Here is a 24,951-nt window from a genome sequence, read left to right on the forward strand (position 1 = left end):
GTACATCCGTTGTAGAAATTATAAGCGATAAAATAAAGTGTTTCCAAACATTAGTTTTAATTAGCGCTTTCCACTTTTGTGATATGACGGGTCATGAATGTCGCTATAGAAAAAGAATAAAGAAGTAAGTCAAATATGACTGAAGCCTTATCTGCTTCTTAGTAATGTAAACCTGGCCAGTAGCAGATATGCTGTTGCTACTTTGCAGTCACTGCTGCTACTGCTGGCGGTTCCACCCCTCCTCTGCCTAAGGCTCCTAGCTTCTATAATCTGCCCTCGAACTCCCTGCCTGTGGGTGTATGCAGATACAGGGCAAGAGGAGAGACAGCCGAGGGAGGGGGACCTACAGGGAGGGTGAAGACGGGGAATTTCACCAGGCGAGAGAGAGAGAAATGCAAGAAACTGAGAGTGATCAGTAAAGTTACTTCATTGTTTATGGTGTATTTAAAGACAGTTAGGAACTGTCAGTGTTGGAGACAGGAGACCCTGAAGCTCTGTAGGAGGATGGTTTGGACTCTGTAGAGGAGAAGTCCATGCATCTAGTATTGGGAGGGGGGAAGAGGCAGAGAAGTCCAGCAGCAACAGGACAAGAAGGGGCAGCTATACTCAGGTAGGGCTTGTCAGTGGCATAAGTCAGCTAGTGTGCTGTGGAGCAGCCACAAGCAGTTTGACCGAGTCAGTATCCCCAGGGTTGTGGTGAAACCAAAGTGTTCTATGTTTTGGAGACAGAGGAGAACCAAGACTGTGATTAGCCTGCAGCATCCCTGCTTGTTAAGTGAGTTGGACCCTTCCTATGTGAATCTTCCTTTGTTATATGCCGCCACTGAACCCATAGCCTCGGCAGGAAGGGAAGAGGAACCCAAACGTGTAACAGTAAATAGGGCCCTTAGTGATTTCAGATTGTTCAGTTTAAATTAATATTTATGTAAGGGTGTCTCAAAACAGTCATTTACTTATTGAGTCTTCATATATGGTTTGTAGATGCACCGCAATAGGAGATGTCTTGCTTCAGAGAGCGAAGCCTATGTAAAAGAGGTGCTTAGTGGGTCCTTTCGTTTGTTCCTTCTTTCCTTCTTTGTTCTTCTCCAAGGGAAGGTGGCTGAGGCTCAGGGTTAGAACTCGCAGGCCTTATAGAAGGGAGAAGGAGCTTTGCATTCAGAAGGATCATGAGTGAGGAAGAACCCAGAAGTGATCTCTAGGTAGAGGGAAATACTGTGGTGTCTAAAACAAGAAGTGGAATTTCATTCTGCAGTAGAGAAAGGATGCCAGACTTGTGAATTTGACCCAGGATTTTCAACACCAAGAAGTGGCAGCTGAGGACCACAGTTTTGATGTTATTTTGAAGGATTCTTACAGGAGGAACCCTCTGTGAGAGAGGGGAGCATTCACCTTCCTACAGGAGAACTTAACACGTTTCTTATCTGGAGGAGAAAATCTGCAAACCTTACTCGGGGCACTTTCTAGGGTTGTGAGCATCTCTGTAGTGTACCCTGTTATGGAGCTGGGAAAAGAAGAAATCCCTGAATGCTGCTGATCCAGTGATTGTTCCTATTGCTATTTTGTTTTTTTGATTTCTATATGGATTGCACTGGCAAAATGTGCCAAGCTATCCAGCTACCAAGTATCTCAGTAGACTTTATTTTGGAGCAACACCAACCTTGGGTGGCTGAGTGATTTGTGTAGTGAGGCACTGAAGAAATCCAAATCTTAAGGACCCTGTAAGCTTGCCTTTCCCTCATCTCCTTTGTCAGGAGAACCCTGGGAACCTCAATGGGTTGTGGAATAGTCCTTCAGCTCCCCCATGTGCCTCTGAGTCAGGAGAAGAAGTGGATCAGGGAGCTCCATTTGTATTTATTTCCATCAGAGTACTGAATTCTGGCATTGTGCAAACAAAATGAAAATAAAGTAGCCATGTTTTGATTTATTGTCTCAAGGCAGAAAAGTTGAAAAAAATTCCATTGAAAACATTGTGAGACAAATGAGTGGACCTGAACTGAGTAATAATCTAAACTATTATTATTCTGTGACTTCATACACCAGTAAGGTTAAACAAATGTTAACCACTCCTGAGGTGTTGTTTCATCCACTGGAGGCTTACTTTATGCAAAAACAATATAATTTGGCATTTATAGTGCATTTGTTGCCATGGTGCATTCTTGAAGGGACCTGTGTAGTCTTGTATATTATCTTCTGCCTCATTTTGGCTAAGATCACAGGTAAAGTCTGATCTGTAAGTGGAGGACTGTTCCTTAGCCTTTTAGCTGAGTTTGATAACTTGTATATGGTGGTAAGGGGGGGTTTCATACATTTCTACCTAACCACTTCTGGGACATGAAACTGTTTAATCCTTCCATTCTGGTCAGAATTTAATCTTCTCACTTAAAAGTAACTTTGTTTATTTCAATTTAATTTCAAACTTCTGTTCCATCTTTCCATTCAGAATTATCCAAGGTGGTTTATAGTCTTAAAAGCAAAACAAAACAAAAAATACAAATGTAGCAACTAAAAAAGAAAGTGTTAAATGGATAAAAACATAAGAGGTGACACAGTAAGCCACAGCAATTACAAAAACAAAATAAACATGAGAATCATCAAGACAAATCTTTATAAATAAAAACTACAATAAAACACTTGTATCCTTATGTTCCAGAGTATCCCTAGTCTTTGTACCTCATTTCATAAAGATCTTCACTTGAGCTTTTGAAATCACAGCTGAAATGGTTCACCAGTTGCAGTGTAAAACTTAGGGCCAGATGTACAAATTTATTTTTTTTTCATAGATACAAAATGGGAAAAACATTTTAATACAATTGGCCCTATATGTGTGAAAGAACTATCATTGTAATTTATATATTGTGCTTTGCTGCTTTAATTGAGCTGTTTTGTACTTTTACTAGTAAAGTAGCTAGTGCCTGGGTCTCCACTAGAGATCTGGGTTCAGCTGTATTATATGAAGAATACTTGAGTTCTTTTCATTATTATATTTAGAACTAAAGGTTATAAAACAGTGAACTAACAGGGTGCCCATGCTACATTCACTAACATGAAACTGCATTTGCCTGAATTTTGCATATAATTAGTTCAGTTTTGGATCTTAGCTTGCTAGAAATGGCTTGCTAATGTAAAAGATTTGCTTTGTGGATGTTATTACATATGTATCTATCCAATGTATCTATCCAACCGTTTTAAAAGCATATTTTTAAGTGCCGATCTCTCCCCCACTTGCTTTGAATGCTAATGTCCTTGGACTGCACTGTTCTGAGCTGAATGCAATGACATCTTGTGGATAACAAGTGAACTGTCACTTTTAGGACGTTTATTTATTTCAATATTTATATTGCCCTTCCAAGATTTCATAGAAATAAAGGTTACTAAATAAAATAAAAATTAAAAAAAATATATATATATGTGGTTACGTATTTTCATTGGACTAAATACATTTGACTAGCTTTCGAGAGCTAATACTCTCTTTTTCATGTCAATTCAAGTGAACAAAAGATGACATTTACCAAGAAATATAAAGTAGTAGTATTGCAATAAGTGAATCATAAAAGGTATTTCAATGATAGGGGGAAGGGGTGAGTGAGTAGTTACCATGTAATAGAAGTAAATGCACAAGACATAAAATCAAATATATCAATGAACATCAAACAGTAAATAGGCTGTTTAAAGAATATCTAAAAGACATAACGTCAGTTGATAAGCACAGAGTCTGTGTAACTTATTCTACCAATTTGGAACCGCATACAAAAAGTGGCAGTTTCAGGGTATAGCTGAATTAAAGACTTTTTTGGTGGTGTGATTTATCAGGTAATGACCCTCTTGTGACCACAAGTGATGTGAAATGTATGTGATCAACTGCTCAGCCAAATAGGTAGTGGCATCATTTTCATGGTTTACCTTTTTTTTTTTTTTTTTAGGTTTCTTTTTCCTGCACACTCTTCTACTATTAGGGGAATCACAATTTTAGGTTTCTTTTTAATACCACTGCTCCAAACAGTACTTTCATAATGGGCTTTTCTTTTTATATAGGTTTGTTTATTTAGGATATTTTACAATCTGCTGTTCCAAAGTCTCTTTGCTGACAGTTGAATGAAACAGCATAAAAGTAAGTGCAAGCAATATTAACACAAATATCAATAAAATTAGTAAAATCAAAGTACCATATGCAAACAATTTAAATTATAAAACAATGGTTAAGCATAAAAAACATAAATGAACACAACATAGAACTAGTTTTCCTGTAACTCACAGAAAATTATTATTTTTTTAAATATTGGTGAATAAAAGAGAATGTTTATCAGTATAACCTATGCATTCATGTTGATTCACATGAATAAATAAAAATAAATTTCAACAAATAAGTTGTAGATATTAACGAAAAAGCTATTGCCTCATGACCCAGGAGGAGCTTCAGTGCTATATGTGACCCAGAAAAAGACCCGTTCCCAAAGTTAACTTCTCTTATGTAGAAAGAAATAATTTGGGAAAGCATGCAGAGTCAAGACTTCAGGAATGAGATTCTTCTATTACATTAGCTGTGACCTGTTGAAATTTCCTCCTTTCTGGGAAATAAAAGGCAGCTTCTTCCGGGACCATTTTGTCACTGCTGGGTGGTGGTAGGTGAACTCTGGAATAAGCTTCGAAGGTGTTCTAGGTGTAGGAGTTGGGATGGTTTAATTGCGATTGCTGATTGATGTCTTTTTGCTGTTTCCCATCCTTTTGCTTTTATTTGTGTTCTTGAGTGAACCTTTGTAAAATATTTGATTGTTGGTCTGTGATTATCTGTCCTTGATACTGTCCACGTTTGTGTTTTAGCTTTCTGAATGAGAAGAGCGGGTGTTCTTGGCTGTGGAGGAAGTGGAGTGTGACAAAAGGTGTGAGAGTGAGGGAGTGGATAAGCATGCCATGTGGGTGAGTGGTGACAGAGAGGATAGACGTGTGGGGCCTGGGTCGGTGGAATGTAGCCAGGGAGGGGAGATGGGGTGGGAGGAAACTGACATGCTTGAGGAGGAGAGGGGGCAGATAGAGAGCAAGAGCAGGCAGGTGGGCAGAGAGAGGAGCAGGAAGAGGGTGCAGATTGGGGAAGAAAAGGCAGGCGGAGATGTCAGAGAGGGGAAGGGAACAAGGAGTGGGAGTATTGATGAGAAAAGTAGGGACCTACATCAGTCATCCGGGAGCGATGAGCAGGCAGGAGCCAGCAGCCAACAAACGGAGGAGAAACTTTGTCAAAGTGATGTTCACTTCACCGAGGAAGAAAAGGTCTTTCTCGTGCAGGGGATCTGTGAGAAGCACAGTGCGCTATTTGGTCAGAAGCCATCCTCAGAGATCAAGAGGAAGATCTGGGAGGGCATCGGCAAGGATGTCGATAGCCTGTCAGTGACAACCAGAACAGTGGATCAGCTGAAGCATCACTGGTGGGACACCAGGATGGCTATCAAGATTAAGTTGGCACTGATAGCGAGAACCAAGCTTCAGATGGGGACAGGATTGGATACATCCAAGGGTTTTAAGGGAACTTGGAGAAATTCTGGCAGTTCCGTTGGCTGACCTTTTCAATGCTTTCTTAGAGGTTGCAGATGATAGCCATATCGTGCTACAGGGGCCACATTGACGGGGGTTGCAGGTAGCAACACACTTGGACATGGTACGCTTTCTGCAAAGGGTGAAGCATATCTGGCCACCCTTCAGACCAATCTTTCCTCATTGGAATCTTAATCTGGTACTCAAAGCCTTAATGGAAACACCATTTGAACCCTTGAGGCAAGCTTCCATCAAGGATCTCCCATTAAAAACTTCTTTCTGGTAGCAACCTGTTCTGCCAGGCATATGATATATATCAGGGATGCAGGGAGCCCTACTTAGTCATCTTGTTTTACTCGGAAACCTTCAAATTGGTGCCCTCATTCCTTCTGAAGGTGGTCTCTCCATTTCACCTGAATCAGGTGGTGTGTCCGCCAGCATTCAAGAGCCAGGAATGTAAGAGGAAGACTGACAGCCTTCATCTACTGGATATGCACTATCCAGTAGATGAAGGCTGTTTGGATAGATTTTTCATGGTGATTGGAGGACCACAAAAAGAAGAAGCACTTTCCAAAGCCACAAAAGAGAGGTGGATCAAAGAAGCCATCTCTTTGGCTTACATACTGAATGGCAGACAAGTGCCAGGGGTTCTTCCTGCACACTCTGTAAGAACATAAGAAAATGCCATACTGGGTCAGACCAAGGGTCCATCAAGCCCAGCATCCTGTTTCCAACAGTGGCCAATCCAGGCCATAAGAACCTGGCAAGTACTCAAAAACTAAGTCTATTCCATGTAACCATTGCTAATGGCAGTGGCTATTCTCTAAGTGAACTTAATAGCAGGTAATGGACTTCTCCTCCAAGAACTTATCCAATCCTTTTTTAAACACAGCTATACTAACTGCACTAACCACATCCTCTGGCAACAAATTCTAGAGTTTAATTGTGCGTTGAGTAAAAAAGAACTTTCTCCGATTAGTTTTAAATGTGCCCCATGCTAACTTCATGGAGTGCCCCCTAGTCTTTCTACTATCCGAAAGAGTAAATAACTGATTCACATCTACCCATTCTAGACCTCTCATGATTTTAAACACCTCTATCATATCCCCCCTCAGTTGTCTCTTCTCCAAGCTGAAAAGTCCTAACCTCTTTAGTCTTTCCTCATAGGGGAGTTGTTCCATTCCCCTTATCATTTTGGTCGCCCTTCTCTGTACCTTCTCCATCGCAATTATATCTTTTTTGAGATGCGGTGACCAGAATTGTACACAGTATTCAAGGTGCGGTCTCACCATGGAGCGATACAGAGGCATTATGACATTTTCCGTTTTATTCACCATTCCCTTTCTAATAATTCCCAACATTCTGTTTGCTTTTTTGACTGCCGCAGCGCACTGTACCGACGATTTCAATGTGTTATCCACTATGACACCTAGATCTCTTTCTTGGGTTGTAGCACCTAATATGGAACCCAACATTGTGTAATTATAGCATGGGTTATTTTTCCCTATATGCATCACCTTGCACTTATCCACAGGCATCTTCCTGGGTAGAGGCATCAATGGGCTCCCCAGGAGAATTCTGCTTGGCTGCTGCATGGTCATTTCTGCACTCATGTTCTAAACACTATAGGCTGAATGTACAGGTAAAGGAAGAGGGCCATTAGGTCTGGGGTTCTTAAGGTCACCTTGTCTTCCACCCGCTTGGCCTAGGGAGTAGCTTTTGTATCTCACAAACGTAATGGATTGGTCTAACAGGTGAAAAGGAAGGTAACATTTTCATATCTGATAATTTTCTTTACTTGAGTCCTGCTAGACCAGTCCAGGGCACATCCAAAATACAGGGGCCTAGGTATCTGTCTCTCTTTCTCACCCTGTGTTCCTCTTTGCTCATCCTTCTCTCCTAAGAAAGGGAATTACCTTGAGGATGGGTATACAAAAGATATATATATATATATATATATATATATATATATATATATATATATATATATATATATATATATATATATATATATGAAGAGGGTGAAAGAATGGGGTCCTTGTTCACTTGCTTTGGCAGGCAGCTACTGGCAAGGGCCTACAAATGCTTCCCCTTTATGGCCAGAGTAAGGTAATGCTAAAAAAAAATGTAGAGTCATGCATTTGCGTTTGGGCTGCAAAAACTCAAGGGAGCGGTACAGTATAGGGGTGAAATTCTGTGCATGAAACAAGAGCGAGATCTGGGGTGATAATACCTGACCTATAAGGTAGCCAAACAGTTGAACAAGGTGACAACAAAAGCCAGAAAAATGCTCAAGGTACATAAGGAGTAAAATGATCAGCAGAAAAATGGAGGTGATATAGCCCGTGTATAAGTCCTTGCTGAGATCTCATTTGGAATACTGTGTACAATTCTGGATACTGCACCTTTATAGGATATAAATTGGATGGAGTCAATTTAGTGTATGACTACTAAAATGGTCATCGATTTTCATTGTAAAGCATATGGGGACACACTAAAATATCTAAACATGTATACCCTAGAGCAGTGGTCCTCAACCCTGTCCTGGTGGCCCACCAGCCAGTCTGGTATTCAGGATATCCACAATGAATATGCATGAGAGAAAATTTGCATGTTATGGAGGCAGTGCATGCAAATTTTCTCTCATGCATATTCATTGTGGATATTTTGAAAACCCGACTGGCTGGTGGGCCCCCAGGACAGGGTTGGGGACCACTGCCCTAGAGCAGTGGTTCTCAACCTTTTTTTTGGCCGGGACACACCTGACAGATGGTTCTCTCATGCGTGACATACTGAACATGTGTGACTGTCATGGGGCTAAATGTAAACATGCACTCTGCATCCACAGGAATCCCCTCAACCCCCAGCAATGAGTGCAGAGCAGATCTAGGGCATTACCCTGTACAACTCGCCATACAAAAAAGATATTCTGGTTCTGTTGACATCTCAGTAAAAGCAAAACAAACTTCCTTTACTACCAGGCACAATGGCCTTCATTATGAAAAGATAGTAATTTACCACTAATGCATATCCTATTGAGAAAACACACAAATAAGATTGATACAAATGCCTACATGCTAGTAAAATACCTCACCTCGGTCACACACCCAGAACTGACCTTCACCAAGTACAGAAAAACCACAAATTATAAATATGGAGACAGAAACTGGAATGGAAAACCAAAAAAGCCACTCTGCATGCAGCGCGAACCTGGAGAAATGGAAAGAGAAATATAGCACCTAACAGACTCTCAGGATTTGCAATAATGCACACAAACTAACCCGCACAAAGTTACACCTGTATTATGGAACACACTCAAAACAGTAACAACCCTAGCTAAGAAATACAATTATTAAACCAGGCCCTAAACACTAATACATTTCCTATTGGGAAAACAGAATAAGCCAAGCTGCTATAGAGCCCCACACAGAAATAATTGTAAATCTATACTAAAAATGTTACAAAAAAGCTTCTGAACAGAATAATATCCAACAATTAAAATAAAAATTATTAAAACATGTCAAATATCAATAAAATATTTCAAAACAGCAGACATTGCATAATACCCAATAATTAAAATGGCAGACAATCAAGAAAAATACATTTAAAAAGCCACCTTTATTTACCCCCTCCAGCAACTCTTTTACTCCTTTCCCTTCCAGGCCAATAGCACTCACCAGAAGCAGCAAGGGCTGCTGAAGCTCTGTCCTCACAGTCCTCTTCCTTAGCGCCCACAATCAGACACGCACACACACACACCCCCAATTAGATCCCACGACCAGTTTCGATCTCTCTCACACCAGTCATCTTCCTGACCAGTCTCTCTCTCAATCACACTCATGCTTTCTTATATACAAGCTCTCGATCACACACAAATGCTCTCGCACCCATTCACACCAGCTCTCACCCAGGCACTGATTCACACCCCCCAAACACAAACTCTCACCCAGGCACTCATTCACACATAGACACACAAGCTCTCACCCAGGCACCCATTCACACACAGACACACACACACACACACACACAAACTCTCACCGAAAACGTCTTCTTCCTTCACTGCAGGGATGGGCTCCAGTTCCGCTGTGGCTTTACTCTGGCGGGTCTTCTTTTTTCGCCGCCACGGGGATGGGCTCTCATGGTGGCCTCGGTCGGGGTCAGGTTTCCTCTTCGCCGCCACGGGGATGGGCTCCCATGGTGGCCTTTGTCGGGGTCGGGTTTTCCTCTTCCCCGCCACGGGGGATGGATTCCCGTGCGGCCTTGCTGCGTCGGGGTCAGGTTTTTCTCTTCACCGCCATGGGGATGGGCACGCGTGGCGGCCTTGCTTCATCGGGGTTCGACACTGCCATTCTTCCCACCCCCACCCCCGGGCTATGCGATGCCTGCCTCACCAGCCAATCAAAGGCTTCCTCCCTTCTTCCTACTCCCACTGGCAGGTAGAAGGGAGGAGGCTTCCGATTGGCCTGCGTGGGGGCAGACAGAATGAAGGGGGCTTCCAATTGGCCCGCGGGGGCTGGAAAAAGGGATAAGGAAAGTACAATGGGGCAGTGTGAGACCGGGAGATGCAACACACCTGCCGGTGTTTGGCGACAAACTGGTGTGTTGCGACACACCGGTTGAGAAGCGCTGCCCTAGAGGAAAGACAGGATGAGTGAGATATGAGACATTTAAATTCCTCCAAGGTAACAGTGCACAAGATGCAGGCCTATTTCAATGGAAAGGATTCTCTAGAATGAGGGGTCATGGGATGAGGGTGAAAGGGATTGACTCAGGAGTTGGCTAAGGAAATATTTGTTTACAAGAATGATGGATGCATCAAACAGCCTTCCTGAGAAGGTGTTAAAGACAAAGTCGATATCTGAATTCAAGAAAGCATAGGATAAGCACAGGTGATCTCTGAAGGAGTGGCAGACATTGTGGAGATGAGCAGTTGTATGGATGGGAGGATTAGATGCATCACGTGGTCTTTTTCTGCTGTGATGTTTCTATTAGAGAGTGCTAACTGCAAGTAAACATTTTCACTATAAAGTATTTATGGTGACAGTTGAGTATCCAATTTTTAAATATGTCCATAGATTTCAATATGTGTGTTGTGATTTATTCAGTGCTTTATATTTAAATAGTTATGGTTGAAGCACCCAAATATTCAGGGGTGGAAAATTCCAGTTTTACCTGAATGTCTAAAAATGGTGCCTGCCACGAGCCGGGGCCCGACGGGAGAATCCACTGCAACCTTTGGAGGCCTGGAGGCGCCACTGCTGACTGGGACTGCCTCCTACCTCTACAGAAATATTTCTTTTTGAAGCCCAAGGCACACCTACATTAAGAAAAATGTTGTGCAGCACACACTAACCTCTGCAGAGAAGACAGTGTGGACATGGAGAGGACTCGTATGGCCAAAAGAGAACCCCACCAGCCTCTCTCCCAAGTTTTAAAACGGAGAGCTGGTGCAGAGACGCACATGGACCCATCACAATGGAGCAGTGTTCCAGAACCTTTTTGAAATTAACTGACACAGGGCTGGCCTGATGGTTCAGTGGTTGTGATGTGCACTGCCGGGTGGAAGGTCTCCGGGAAGTTGTGGTCATTGTTTTAAGGGTCACCAGCAGTGGCCTGATTGAGACCTGACTGCACACACTGGGGGGAAAGGGGATTTAAAAGGATAGGAAAAAAAATCCCCAATGTAATTGTGAAAGAATGATGGCTTATGGCAGCCTTGGTTCTGACTGAGCTGAGAATTATGGAGCAGGCGGAAACTGCGGAGTCAAATAAAAAATGAGGCGTTAACGGACAGGATTATGTCAGAGCTGAAAGCTCCAGTGGATCCCGCACACTACCAGCTTTAGTATATAAGGCCAGAGAGAGAGAGAGAGAGCAAGGCGTTCATTCACACAGCATTCAGATACTTGCTGCTGGTTTTGTTCCCAGTTATTGTCTGAAAATTTCACCTCATTATCTCCATGGCTCCTCTGGCACTGGACGATGAGGTAAACATTACATTTGTGGGTTACCCCCAGCTTCAGCAATGCTTCCTTGGGTTTCAGCCTTAATTTGATCCTGTTGTCATGCAGAGAGGAGTCTCACCTTGGGGCTTCCTCCTGACACTCCTTCTGATGCTGTCTGCTTCACTGTCTCCAGCTTCTGATGTCTTTTAACCTGGTCTCATTGACCGCTTGTCCCAGCTTCTCATGCTGCAGATGCTCCTGCTCTCTCCACTCCTCACTGCCTGTGGATTCCTTCTTCCCTACCCTCAGCTCGTTACCATGCCTGGAGTGCTTCTCCCTTTATTCTGTTCCCTCAGTTCCTCACCATGAGCAGATCTCCCCACACCTGTATTCCAGCTCCCACTAAATACAAGTGTAGGAGAAGGAAGAAATCCATTCAGTGCAGGCCTAGGAGCCAACTTTTGAAGATGATTGGGGGAGCTGGACCAAATACAAATTACAGCACCCCCAGCAAAAATACCCAGTGGGACATGAGCTTGACTGTCCAATCTGCATTTAAATATCCAGAGAGGAGCAGGTAATGTTGACATGGGGAAGCGTCATGTGACCAAAATAAAAACTATGGAAGCACACAAAGTTCCACCAGTCATTCTTCTCCCCATCCCAGCTTATCCCACCAATCACTTTCCCCCACCCACAGCAGATCCACACCACAGTCTCTGCCCCCTCACTCTCACCTGTTCACACTTCTGCTCTCTATTCTCTATTTTGGTTGCCCCTTTTTTGCAGCTTTTCTAATTCTGCTGTACCTTTTTTGAGATGTGGTGACCAGAACTGCCCACAATATTCAAGATGAGGTCGCACCATGGAACGATACAGAGGCATTATGATATTCCCTGTTTTATTCTCCATTCCTTTCCTAATAATTCCTAGCATTGCCTTTACTTTCTTGGCTGTTGCTGCACACTGAGCAGAAGATTTCTGTGTATTATCAATAAAGCCTAGATCCCTTTCCTGAGTGGTGGCTCCTAATGTGGAATCTTGCATTGTGTAGCGATAATTTGGGCTACACTTCTCTAAATGCGTCACTTTGCACTTGTCACATGAAATTTCATTTGCCATTTGCATGCCCAGATTTCTAGTTTTGCAAGGTCTTGCAATTTCTTACAACCCTCGTGATTTAACAACTCTGAATAATTTGGTGTCATCAGCAAATTTGATCACCTCACTCATTGTTCCTATTTCCAGGTTGTTTATAAATATATTAAAAAGCAGTGGTCCCAGAATAGATATCTGAGGCACTCACTATTCACTTTTCTCCATTGGGAAAATTTACCAATTAGTCCTACACTTTTGTTTTCTATCTTTTAACCAGTTCTCAGTCTATAATAGGACACTGCCCCTTATACCATGACTTTTTAACATTTCTTCTCTCATGAGGGACTTTGTGAAATGCTTTCTGGAAATCCAGATGCACTATATCAGCTGGCTTACCTTTACCCACATGTTTGTTTACTCTCTCAAAAAAAATGTATCAAGTGAGACAAGGCTTCCTTTGGCTAAATCGATTTTGGCTTTCTCCCACTAAACTATGCCTATCTATATGTTCAGCAATTTTGTTCTTTGACCGTTTCTACCCTTTTGCCTGGGACAGATGTCAGACTAACTCGTATGTAGTTTCCTGGATCATCCCTGGATCTGATTTAAAAAAATTGGTGCAACATTAGCAAATCCTCCAGTCTACAGCTGAAGAATCACTGAGCCTTGGAGTTTGCATTCAGAGCAATCAAGTCCACCCGAGGCACCACCATAAGAACATAAGATATGCCATACTGGGTCAGACCTTGGTCCATCAAGCCCAGAATCCTGTTTCCAACAGTGGCCAATCCAAGCTATAAGTACCCAAAAACTAAGTCTATCTCATCCTACTGATGCTGGTAATAGCAGTAGCTATTTTCTAAGTCATCTTGATTAGTAGCAGGTAATGGATTTCTCCTCCAAGAACTTATCCAATCCTTTTCTAAACTCAGCTACAGTAACTGCACTAACCACATCCCCTGGCAACAAATTCCAGAGTTTAATTGTGCATTGAGTGAAAAAGAACTTTCTCTGATTAGTTTTAAATGTGCCACATGCTAACTTCATGGAATGCCCCCTAGTCTTTCTATTATCTGAAAGAGTAAATAACCGATTCACATCTACCCGTTCTAGAACTCTCATGATTTTAAACACCTCTATCATATCCCCCCTCAGCCGTCTCTTCTCCAAGCTGAACAGCCCTAACCTCTTCAGCCTTTCCTCATAGGGGAGCTGTTCCATCCCCTTTATCATTTTGGTTGCCCTTCTCTGTAACTTCTCCATCGCAACTATATCTGTTTTGAGACCAGTCGGGAGCAGCCCTGCTGGGGGTGGGGGGGGGTGCAAGCTCTGGCCAGGCTGTTGTGGACGCGTAGCCACGTCTCCTGGGCACCTGATGCAGAGCGCTAGGGATGCACAAATTATCCATTACGTGTCCCTTTTAGCGCGGCAGCTCCTTTGCATGTTGCATCGAGTACCCAGGAGAGGTGGATGTACTTGCGTTAAAAAAAAAAACGTGCGTCTACTTTGGATGCAAGATTTTTACGTGTATGATATTGCATCGGCCTGAAAGCGTTTTACAAAGCTAACAAAGTAGCTAGATGAATTAGAAATGGCGTTTTTCTCCACCGTAAGCAGTAAGTTAAAGTGTAATCATAACACAGAAAATATTGTTTCTTTTTTTATTTCTCATGATCCCTTGACTCATGAATTGACTTTACTCCTCCTCCAGGGCTCGAGTTAAATTTGCTGTGTTAAAAAGTGTGCATTGTGGTGCCCAGCACTTTCCTGCATCGGGTGTAATAGCTAATTTCCTCATCTACAAGTAGTTTACATGGGATGGGCACTACGGCTATACATTTGTTTAGGCGCGTTTTGGATGCGCTAATCTCCTTCTTGCATTGGGCGCTAGTGTAGCGCATCCAAATTGGGCGTAAACTTGTGCGCTAGGCTGGGTGTACTTTATTGCATCAGTCCCATAGTATTTACCAGATTGGTGTTAATTATTCATTGCATTTTTATCTTAACACAAGCGGTACAGATACAGTCTGAATTCCCGTCCCCCTATAGAATCTACAGTTTTTAGGTTTCCTATAAAAATGATTTTATAATTGGAGCGTAGCAAAGCAAAGAATTGTGGTTGCCATGTTAGTTCACTTGGATGTGCAGCACTAACATTGGACTAAATGAATCTGTGACTACTTTTCAAGATTTATCCTGTCTTCATCAAGTTGATGAAGAAACAGCTCTACCTAAGATTTATTTAAACCCAGTGAAAGTACACTGTTTTCTTTCCTGACTTGATGAAGCATGGCTTAAGGCAGCAGTTCTCAACCAGTGTGTCACCATGCACATGCAGGTGTGTCGCCACACTTCCCTGCCCCAGTGATACGCAAACTCTTTCTCCGCCCGGGCTTGAAATGCTGACAGCCTGGGCAGAACGCGGCAGGGGAGCTGACGGCCTGGGCAGAACTGGCCAGGGGTGCTGGAGTCAGCGGCACTAGCAGCATGGTCTCTTCTTCCTGCCCCTGCAGGCCGGAAGAGGAAGCGGTGGGCAACGGCCGCGTACGTGGGAAGAACTGACCATGCTAAGTTACAGGTGAGTGCAGCATCGGCCCAAAGGAGAAGAGCATGGCGACCTAGAGCAAAAAGAGGAGTCACATCAGCTCCTGGAGCCGATGGGTCTCCTTATTTGAGTTCGCAGTGGCTGGAAGAGGAGGAGGCTGCTAGTGCTGCCAGTTGTTTTTCTGTGAGTGGAGAAGAGGGTGAGTGAGCGAGCGAGTATGTGTGGGAGACAGCATGTATGTAAATGTGTGATTGAGAGCCTGTGTGAGAGAGAGGAGAAAGTTGTAAGTAAACCCCCTTTCCCCCCTGCTAATTTACAACAGTATCAGAGCACTTGCAAATCCAACGTTCCCAGGTATGGAAAGCAGAGCATTTTTTTTTTTTTTTTAATCGTTATAATTTTTAATTATTGGGTCTTTGTGTCTGCTGTTTTGAAATATTTTTTTGGGGTCTGGAAAATGTTAGATGAGTTTTTTTTTTAATTATTGGATTCATTCATCAGTAGTTTTCAAATAATCTGTTTTAGTAGTATGGTTTTACTGCCATTGACTTTACATTTCTTGCTTTGTTTATGAGGACTGGTGATGTTTCTCTTTTTCCTTTGTTGCACTGCATACAGAGTCTCTGGCTTGTTGCGGTTTCCAATTCAGTTTTTGTCTGCTTGTTTCTATTTATGCTTTATGGTCTCTTTATTCTTTGTTAGGTGAGGGTAGGCACATGTGATTCAGGTGAGGTTTTCTGCCGGCGTGTAGTTTTCTGTGTAGGGCTCTATAGCAGCCTGACTTGTTCTGTTTTCCTAATAGGTGGAGTACTGGTGTGTTAAAGTCCAGTGTAATATTTTCAGTGTTGCCTTTTCTTAGGTAAGGTGCTTACTGTTTGAGTGATGGAAGTTGGTGCTGTTTTGCTATGGGAGGTTTACTATTTATGCAATTTCTGTTCAGAGAGAGTACTTGCCTTTCCCTTTTGTCATTCTTAACAATAAAAGTAATACTAGGCCTCTTTTTTTTTTTTTTTTAATTTCCTCTATGGATTGTAATGAGCAGTGTTGTCCCTCAGGCATGTCATGATGGGAAAAAGGTTGAGAACCACTGGCTTAAGAAAATTGTCAGAGCAAAAAAAGAAATGCTGTACTCCAAAAGCAAAATTATGTTAAAAAGCTGAGTCGTATTCTGTGAGGCTTTTTAATTTTACCAGGACAAGATGGAAGAGAAAAATATGGGTACTCCTGTGAGGCAAAGAGCATACAGTGATTGGTGGTAGTCATTTAGTGCAGCAGAAATATGGAATGAACAGGAGAATTGCAATAGAAATGTACTAGATTTTGTCAGTGTCTGACCAACACACTGTTACCCAGAAGGAGAATACAACAGTGAGATGATAAATATAAAAATATTCTGAAAGATGAGTAAAAAATATCTTTTGAGGTGACATTTGTATCCAATAAATGAAAAAAGGTGCACAAAACATTACAGCTGTAGCATACATTGACCCTAGCATATACTTACTACAAGCTATGCATCAAAAAGAAATGAAAAACTATTGTATAAGTTACCAACATCACAGGATTTGCACTTGATTTCAGAGATTACCTCCAGACGTATGTACATTTGATGCATCCCAACATGTAACACAGTTTAAGCTCTTGTTAGTTGGAAAAGTATGACACAAATGATGATGATGAGTACTTCCAGTCATAGGTGCAGATTTGATTTGTGCCTTCAGTTTTCCAAGGTACATTGTTTACGCTATCTAGCACAAAACTTTATACATTAATACTATAGCTCTCTTTCAGATTGAAATGTTTGTTAATTAGTATGATTCATTAAACAATCATTTCAGAAAAATCTTGTTCATGTATAAAATAATTTCGCAATGTATATCAGAAATTGATTTTCTACTGCTGTGCTAATGGTGTCTTAGATCTAACGTAATTTGTCACTGCCATCTAGTGGAAATAAGCATTATTGTCTTGGTCTAAATTCACATTCTCCTAAAACAAGCAGGATTGTAGTCTTTACACGTGGGTGACATCATCAGATGGAGCCCAGTACAAAACTTTGATCTCAAAGATTCTAGAACTTTCAAACATGCCCTACTGAGCATGTGCAGCTGTAGTCATCACTCTGCCCCTAGGCAGAATTCCTCAGTCTCTTTTTTTTTTTTTTTTTTTTTTCACGGAGATGTGTGCTCACGATATTCAGCTTTGCTTTCTTCCTCACAGTCTTTGTAAGTGCTAAGCTGCAGCTTTTTTCTTTACGTTACAGTACTTTTCTTTTCTTTCTCTTTTTTTTCCTTTTTCCTCTGTCTGCCAGCTGCATGGCAGGCCTTAGTCACTGTGCAGAGTCTGTTTCTTCCTTTTTAAAATATATATATATGTAATATATATTCTGCACCTGCAGTTTAGTTTCTGTGTCCTCTCCTTGCTCTGTCTGTTTTTGTACCTTTTTGTCCGGTGCTGGCAGGGCTGACTGAGTGCAGTCCTTGGGTGATCTATGTAGGCCACTGAGCCTGGGGACTAACCTTAGTTCTACCCGGCCAGGAGTTCCATGTTGTTTAACCGATAGTTCGGCATCGATGGAGGTCAGACAGTGAAGAGTTCTAGAACCATACCGTTCCTGAGGGAGGGAGCGCTCATTCCTCTGTGGTGATGCATCAGTTTGTGGCTTAGTCTCTGTGCAGGAATCCCCGGTTAAACCCCTAGTGCAGGATTAGGTAATAAGAGAAAAGCAAAAGTAGTTATTTCCCATAGTGCCTCTGCATAGGTTTTTGGGCTAGAGGCCATCACACCTGGCACAGGACTAATTGAATTGGTTTAACATCTCTCAGACTTGGGGGAGGGCTATAAGAGGCTTGAGTAGAGCAGAGGCTGAGGAGGTGGTGGCTTGGAACAGCTAGCCATGGAGGAGGCAGTAAGAAAGCAGCTTGGAGCAACTAGACATGAAGGAGAAAGATGGAGTTGGGGGAGGAGGAAGGACCCAGGAAGCAGACTTGGCCTTTTGTTAATCATGGATGAAGGCACTGAGGATGAGGAGGACCCGAAGACAAGATTTACTTATCAACTCAACTGCAAAGCTAATTGAATTTTTTTTTCTATGCCTACTGTGAAAAAGAAGAATTTGAATTGTTAATCCTTGGGGAAGGTGAAAAGAGAAGTTTTACAGAGGGGCCTGAGGAAGCCAGACAAGAGGGACAGATAATACAGGAACTGGAAATACTACACCCTGTTTTGATTTTTGTTAGTTTGTTTTGTTTTGTTCAAGAGTGTACAGCTACTGCTGCTGCGCCAGTGGACTTGGATGTACCCAATAAAATTGGAGGAATGCATGTAATGGCAGCAGTGTGAAATTATCCTTTATCATCCAGTAGTACTTTCAAACCTGCACAGAAATAGAATTCTCCTCAGTAAACTGTATCTAGGAACTACACAAGAGAAAAGACTTTTAATAAAGAATGAGTTTTATAGAGCTAAAAACTCCGGGTAAATGATTAGCCAGGCTTTGGATCTGCATAAGAGTAAGTTGGTACTGATTGGTAAATCAATGAATTAGATTTATAGAGATGTGAAACTCATCTATTGACCATATAATTGAAACCACAGGTTGAGAGTGAACCATACAGAATGGGGACTTCCCCTAGTTGAAAGCTAATTGTCTCTGTGAAACTGAACTTTCATAGCTGAAGAAAGGAAACCACTTGCTATCCAGAATCCCAGACTGTATAAGGACTGTGGAATTACCTAGGAGTAGTACTAGCAGAATTAGAATTGCTATCTTGTAAAACCTAATTAGCCTGAGTCTTATAGCTTACTTGTGGGAGTTGCAACTGTTTGTTTTCAAACCCAGGAGTGTAGATTGTGATTCGTTATTGGAGAATTGCATTTCTGCCTGAAGAATAAAGTTATGGTTTTTTTTTTTCTGAAATTGGACATATGAAGCACAAAAATAAAAGCAGTTGAAGGAATACCTCTGGTAATTGGATTTTTTTTTAATGGCGAGCTGGCTGACTGTTGAGGAGGCTGATTAACAATTATTTTGGTTAGAGTAAGAGAGTTGCTGACCCTTGCCACTAAAGCCAACCAGAAGGCCAAGCAGGGATTAAGGGAACGGCATCCATACCAATGCTTGGGATCTAAATGTTGGAACTCAACTTGGAAATCTTGCCTCCATTTGATCAAAAGCTTAGAATGCAAATGTTCAGAAATCACAACCATAAATATCATCAGATAAGTGGTTTTCTTTAATTTTCTACTCTGAAATGGTATAAACAGTGCATAGGTGACCCAGTACATCAAGAAGCCACCTGGAGCACTAGCCACGAGGGGTGCCACGCCACACCCCCCTACACCCAAAGGAACTAGTCTCCATGAGCAGGAACTCTGGATGATGTAGCCTCCCCTCCTGGTTGCTGGGGATGGCAGTACAGTTTCCCTGGGAAGAGAGCCTGGGCAAGCAGCTTGCTGCCGCACCTTCAGCAGCACACCATTAATCTGACGCATCGATGTCAGGACCGCGTCGGGGACCAGGACTGCCATTGAGTGTCATGGACACCCTTGACTACGTTGAGGGGCCAGGATGCCATCGGGGTGCATGACTGCCCTCTATGTCGAAAGGATCTTCTGTGCCAGTGTCATTGAGCGCCTGGGGCTTCAAGGTGGCAGACCCATCCATTCCATCGATTCTGTCCCATGTCAAGGATGCCTCGGTGAGGGACGTGGCCTCGATGCCTCAGCTGCCCTTGGGGCTCTCGAGTTGCATGGACCATGAGTCCTTCCTACTGAAGTTCCAAAAGCTGTTATTAACCCATGCAGATGGCTCCTTAGTCATAGGAGGTGACTTTAACATTACATTGAGACAGGATCTGGATCCCTCAAGTGATCGGCCCCAATCTCCCTGTAAGCCTAGAAAGGCACTGAAGAATATCATAGCAGATTGGAGTTTAATAGATATATGGAGGACTCGGTTTCCCCAATCCCGCTCATATACTTTTTACTCCACGCCCCACGACAGCTATTCCCGTATAGATTATTTTCTGATTGATAAACAGCTGGGGAACCGAGCCCATGGTGTGGAGATCGACACCATTACTTGGTCTGATCATGCTCCTATTAGCATAGATATTGACATGAGCAATAATGATTTGGGAGACCGATTCTGGAAGCTTATTGGTCATTATTTCGGGACAAGGCTTTTGCTAAAAAGTTTGAGGAACAACTACAGGAATATTTTGAGTTAAACGCTGATCCCACCATATCCCCCAGTATTTTATGGGAATGCTCCAAGGCAGTAGCTAGGGGTTTGCTGATTTCTAGAGCCGCTCTGTGTAAGCGACTCAGGGAACAAGCTAGGGATGAGAGTCTAAGTGCCCTTAAGGTGTTATCCACTGAACACATGCGTACGCAGTCCCCTCGATGCTATCAGAAGCTATTAGCTTTGAAATCCGAATTATATAAATTAGATAATGCACAACTTCTTCATCAGATGGAGATTACCAGACAAGCATACTACAAGGGAGGTGACAAAACGGGGCACTTATTAGCCCGAAAGTTGAAAGCTAGGCTATCTCAGAACACTGTTTCTAAAATTAAAGATTATGGGGGAAATATATTGACCGCATCTCAGGAGATACGGGCTGCCTTTTCTGGCTTCTCCAGAACTCTATATAGCAATGATGAGCACATACGTTACACGGATATATGTGACTATTTGCAGGGTATTAATCTGCCTATACTTTCTGATGAGCAGCAGAAATTTTTGGATGCCCCCATTACGGTACAAGAGGACCTGGAAGTAATAAAAGCCCTTAAACCAGGCAAGGCTCCAGGACTAGATGGTCTTTCAAGTGTCTATTATAAAAAATGTGCACATACTATAGCAGAACCACTTGCTCAATTCTTTAATAGCTTTCGTGAGGAAGGGGAGCTTACTCCCCAGGCTAATGTAGCAGGAATCACGGTACTGGCTAAACCGGGGCGGGATCCCACTCAATGTGCCTCATACCGGCCTATCTCTTTAATCAATCTCGATCTTAAACAATTGGCTCGTATATTGGTTCTTAGACTGAGCACCTTCTTACCACAGCTGGTACATACCGACCAAGTCGGTTTTGTTCCCCATCGCATGGCAGCAGATAATATTCGCAAAGTGTTGGACTTAGTGGGTTGGGTACACAAAGAGAAGGACCTGGCGGTGTTATTGTCTATTGACGCTGAGAAGGCGTTTGATTTAGTCCACTGGCCTTTTTTATTTCTTTCCTTACAAAAGATGGCATTTGGACCTTATTTTCTCAAATGGGTGCAGAAGCTGTATGACAAGCCCAAAGCCAGGATTAAAGTTAACAATGGGTATGGTGCGGCCTTTGATATAGGACGGGGCACCAGGCAGGGGTGCCCCCTTTCCCCACTCCTGTTTAACCTCTATCTGGAGCCTCTCCCAATTTCATCAGAAGGTCCATAGATATTAGAGGAGTGCCTTTTGGGGATTCACAACATAAACTATCGCTCTTCGCTGATGATGTGTTGTTAATTTTGACAGATCCAGTTAACTCCCTGAGGGGAGTGATGCGGGAATTAGCTAGGTTCAGTGCTGTATTTGGCCTTAGGGTTAACCTTGAGAAATCTGAGCTGCTTAATCTTAATCTAGACCCGCACACAGTTCAGACCATTAAGGAACAATTTCCGTTTAAATGGGCAAAAACACATATCAAATACCTGGGGGTGCTGCTCTCCTCTAAGTTGTCTGACTTATACCGCATTAATTATACACCACTAGTGGACAAGATTATGAATGACTTGAGTCGGTGGAATAGTGGCTCCTTCTCCTGGCTTGGTAGGGTAGCCATTATTAAAATGACCATATTGCCGAAGTTCCTGTATTTGTTCTCCTCCCTACCCTCTCCAATTTTACGCAATTGGCAGAAAAAGATCTTTGATTTTATTTGGCGTCGCAGGCCACCTAGGATCTCATGATCCATATTATGTTTATCAAAATCTCAGGGTGGGTTAGGGGTTCTCAACCTTATGCGGTATTATGCGGCTTCTCAATTAAGGGTGTTACTTGACATAAATAGGTCTCGATTTCCTAAACAGTGGGTGCAGATTGAACAAGCTATAATGGGCTCAATGGAGTTGGCTATGCCGTGGCAACCTGTAAACTATATCCCCTGGTCCCTGGCTGTCACTTTACGAGTGTGGAATCAATAAGGCAAGCAGCTGGTGGGGAGCCATAGATATTTCTATCACACTTCCTTATATAATAATGAATACTTCCCTAGTGGCTATCAAAACCCGCACTTTAAGTTATGGCGGGAAAAGGGAATCACTAGTATTGGGCATCTCCTGTCTCAGGATGTGCTTCTCTCACGGGATCAGCTGACAGATAAATATCACCTTGTCAGCTGTGACATTTTAGCTTATGCTCAGATTGCACATTTTATCTGCTTCCAGCAAAGGGCCAATCATCTCCGTCCTGGTCGGACATTGGTGGAAGCCTATTGCTCAAATAGTGATTTTATCACTGGTTCCATATCTAAGCTTTATCAATTATTCTTTTCACAAGGGCTGGAGCAGTGTTTATTTATAAAACGCTGGGAATCTGATTTAGGTGAGCAGCTGGAAGATAGCACATGGAGGGAGGTTTTGAGTATGGCTAAAACATGCTCGATCTCTGCCAGAATGCAGGAGAACTGCTATAAAATGATCTATCGCTGGTATTTTACGCCAGACAGAATTCATAGGGGCGGATTTTAAGAGCCCTACTCGCCTAAATCCGCCTAAATCCGAGCGGATTTAGGCGAGCAGGGCCCTGCGCGCCGGTGCGCCTATGTTCAATAGGCCTACCGGCGCGCGCAGACCCCGGGACTCGCGTAAGTCCCGGGGTTTTCCGAGGGGGGCGTGTCGGGGGGCGGGCCCGAGCCACGTGGCGTTTAGGGGGCGTGTCGGCAGCGTTTTGGGGGCGGGCCCGGGGGCGTGGCCGCGCCCTCCGGACCCGCCCCCAGGTCGCGTCCCGGCGCGCTAGCGGCCCGCTGGCGCGCGGGGATTTACGCCTCCCTCTGGGAGGCGTAAATCCCCCGACAAAGGTAAGGAGGGGGTGTAGACAGGGCCGGGCGGGTGGGTTAGGTAGAGGAAGGGAGGGGAAGGTGAGGGGAGGGCGTTAGAGGATTCCCTCCGAGGCCACTCCGATTTCGGAGCGGCCTCAGAGGGAACGGGGGTAGGCTGCGCGGCTCGGCGCGCGCCGGCTATACAGAATCGATAGCCTTGCGCACGCCGATCCAGGATTTTAGCGGATACGCGCGGCTACGCGCGTATCTACTAAAATCCCGCGTACTTTTGCTTGCGCCTGATGCGCCAGCAAAAGTACGCCTATTCGCGTGGTCTGAAAATCTACCCCATAGGTTTTACCCACAGACGGATGATACCTGTTGGTGTCAGTGTGCAGGCCGCGGCTCCTATTTCCACATCTGGTGGGACTGCCCCAAGCTGACACCATACTGGCAGGCAACTTTCGCTTGGCTTAGCAAATTATTAGCGGTGGAGGTGCTCCCATCAGCAGCTATGGCCTTATTAGGTATTTTTCCTGACATCATACCCAAAACGCATCAACGGCTGTGTGCGCAGCTTTTTATAGCAGCTCGTAGCCTACTCGCATCTCACTGGAAATCAGATCACATCCCTAAGATTATGGAACTCGAGGAACGACTCCATTATTACTACAGATTGGCCTCTTTAACTGCTACTAAGCATAATCGAATAGCTTCCTTTACAGAAACTTGGAAACCTTTTGTGGACTATATGCCACAATTATGAAACATTTCTGGGATAAATGGTATCTGTTGGGACCCAGTAGTATTGGGATCTTCCTGATTTGGATTGTTATACTTAAAAACTATCCACAGGTTAAGTGAAATAACTGGCAATGGCTTTTAGTTTAGAGACTTGGATTGTCTATACATATTATTACTATGCTTGTATTCTTCTATTTATGTTCTAGGAATTCATTGTTTATACAATACTATACACTGGGCAGCTGACTCTATCATGTGAGGGAGGGTGGGAGGGATAGGGGAGGGGGAGGGGTGAAGAGCATTCCTTCTGTTCACTGTAAATCGTTGTACGATTATCCTTCATATGAGCTTGTTTGATTTCTTTCATATGCAATTGTTTGGAATGTTGTTACTGTGTAAAACTAATAAAACTTTAAATTGAAAAAAAGATGCACCCCCTTTTGTCTACACATTTTTAAGGAAAAAATAATTTTCTAACTTGGCTGCTGCAAGCCCCTTTTGCCTAGCACCGGCCTTGATTCCTTGCCTTGTGTACCGGCCAAGTTAGAAAACTATTTTTCCTTAAAAATGTGTAGACAATCAAAATTCCCTGTCTTGTGCATCATTCTCCAGTGTTGGGCAAAAGGGGCTTGCCGCACTTCAGCAAGTCCCTTTTGCCCAGCACCGGCCAATTGGGCGGCGCGCCCTCGCTCCCCGACGCCACCGCTTCACCCCCCCCCCCCCCCCCCCCCCCCCCGGACACTGTTAATAATTTTGATTATACTAACAGTGTTATGTTACGAGTAAAGTCAATAGTGGACCCTTGGGCCGGCTGAGGTGGACAGCGTCCACAGGAGTTAATAAGCCGGGAGGCGGCACTCAGCTGGAGCGGACTGGTGGCGTCTTCACCCTGGAAACCCGAGACCCCCCCAGGAGGAGCCCGTAGGGGTCCGAGTCGCTGGGACTTAGGAGAATCGTGAAGAAGACCAAGGTTCGTGGCTGGCTGAAGACAAAGGAGAATCGTGAAGAAGACCAAAGTTCGTGGCTGGCTGAAGACAAAGGAGAATCGTGAAGAAGACCAAGG

The 24,951-nt window shown here is 43.4% G+C and overlaps 1 protein-coding gene across 4 annotated transcripts in view; it reads left to right on the plus strand.

Moving 5' to 3' along the window:
• The window catches only part of MPP7 (membrane palmitoylated protein 7), a 745,631-nt gene that overhangs the window by 575 nt on the left and 720,105 nt on the right, over nt 1-24,951 (plus strand). Inside the window, exon 2 of one of the 4 annotated variants that reach the window (XM_029588635.1) lies at nt 4,033-4,108. The exons of the other annotated variants lie outside the window; for them this stretch is intronic. The gene's annotated coding sequence lies outside the window, so the exon portion shown is untranslated. The remainder of the gene's footprint in view (nt 1-4,032; nt 4,109-24,951) is intronic. 4 annotated transcript variants of the gene reach the window in all.

This window comes from Rhinatrema bivittatum, chromosome 2, assembly GCF_901001135.1.
Source record: "Rhinatrema bivittatum chromosome 2, aRhiBiv1.1, whole genome shotgun sequence".
Lineage (NCBI taxonomy): Eukaryota > Metazoa > Chordata > Amphibia > Gymnophiona > Rhinatrematidae > Rhinatrema > Rhinatrema bivittatum.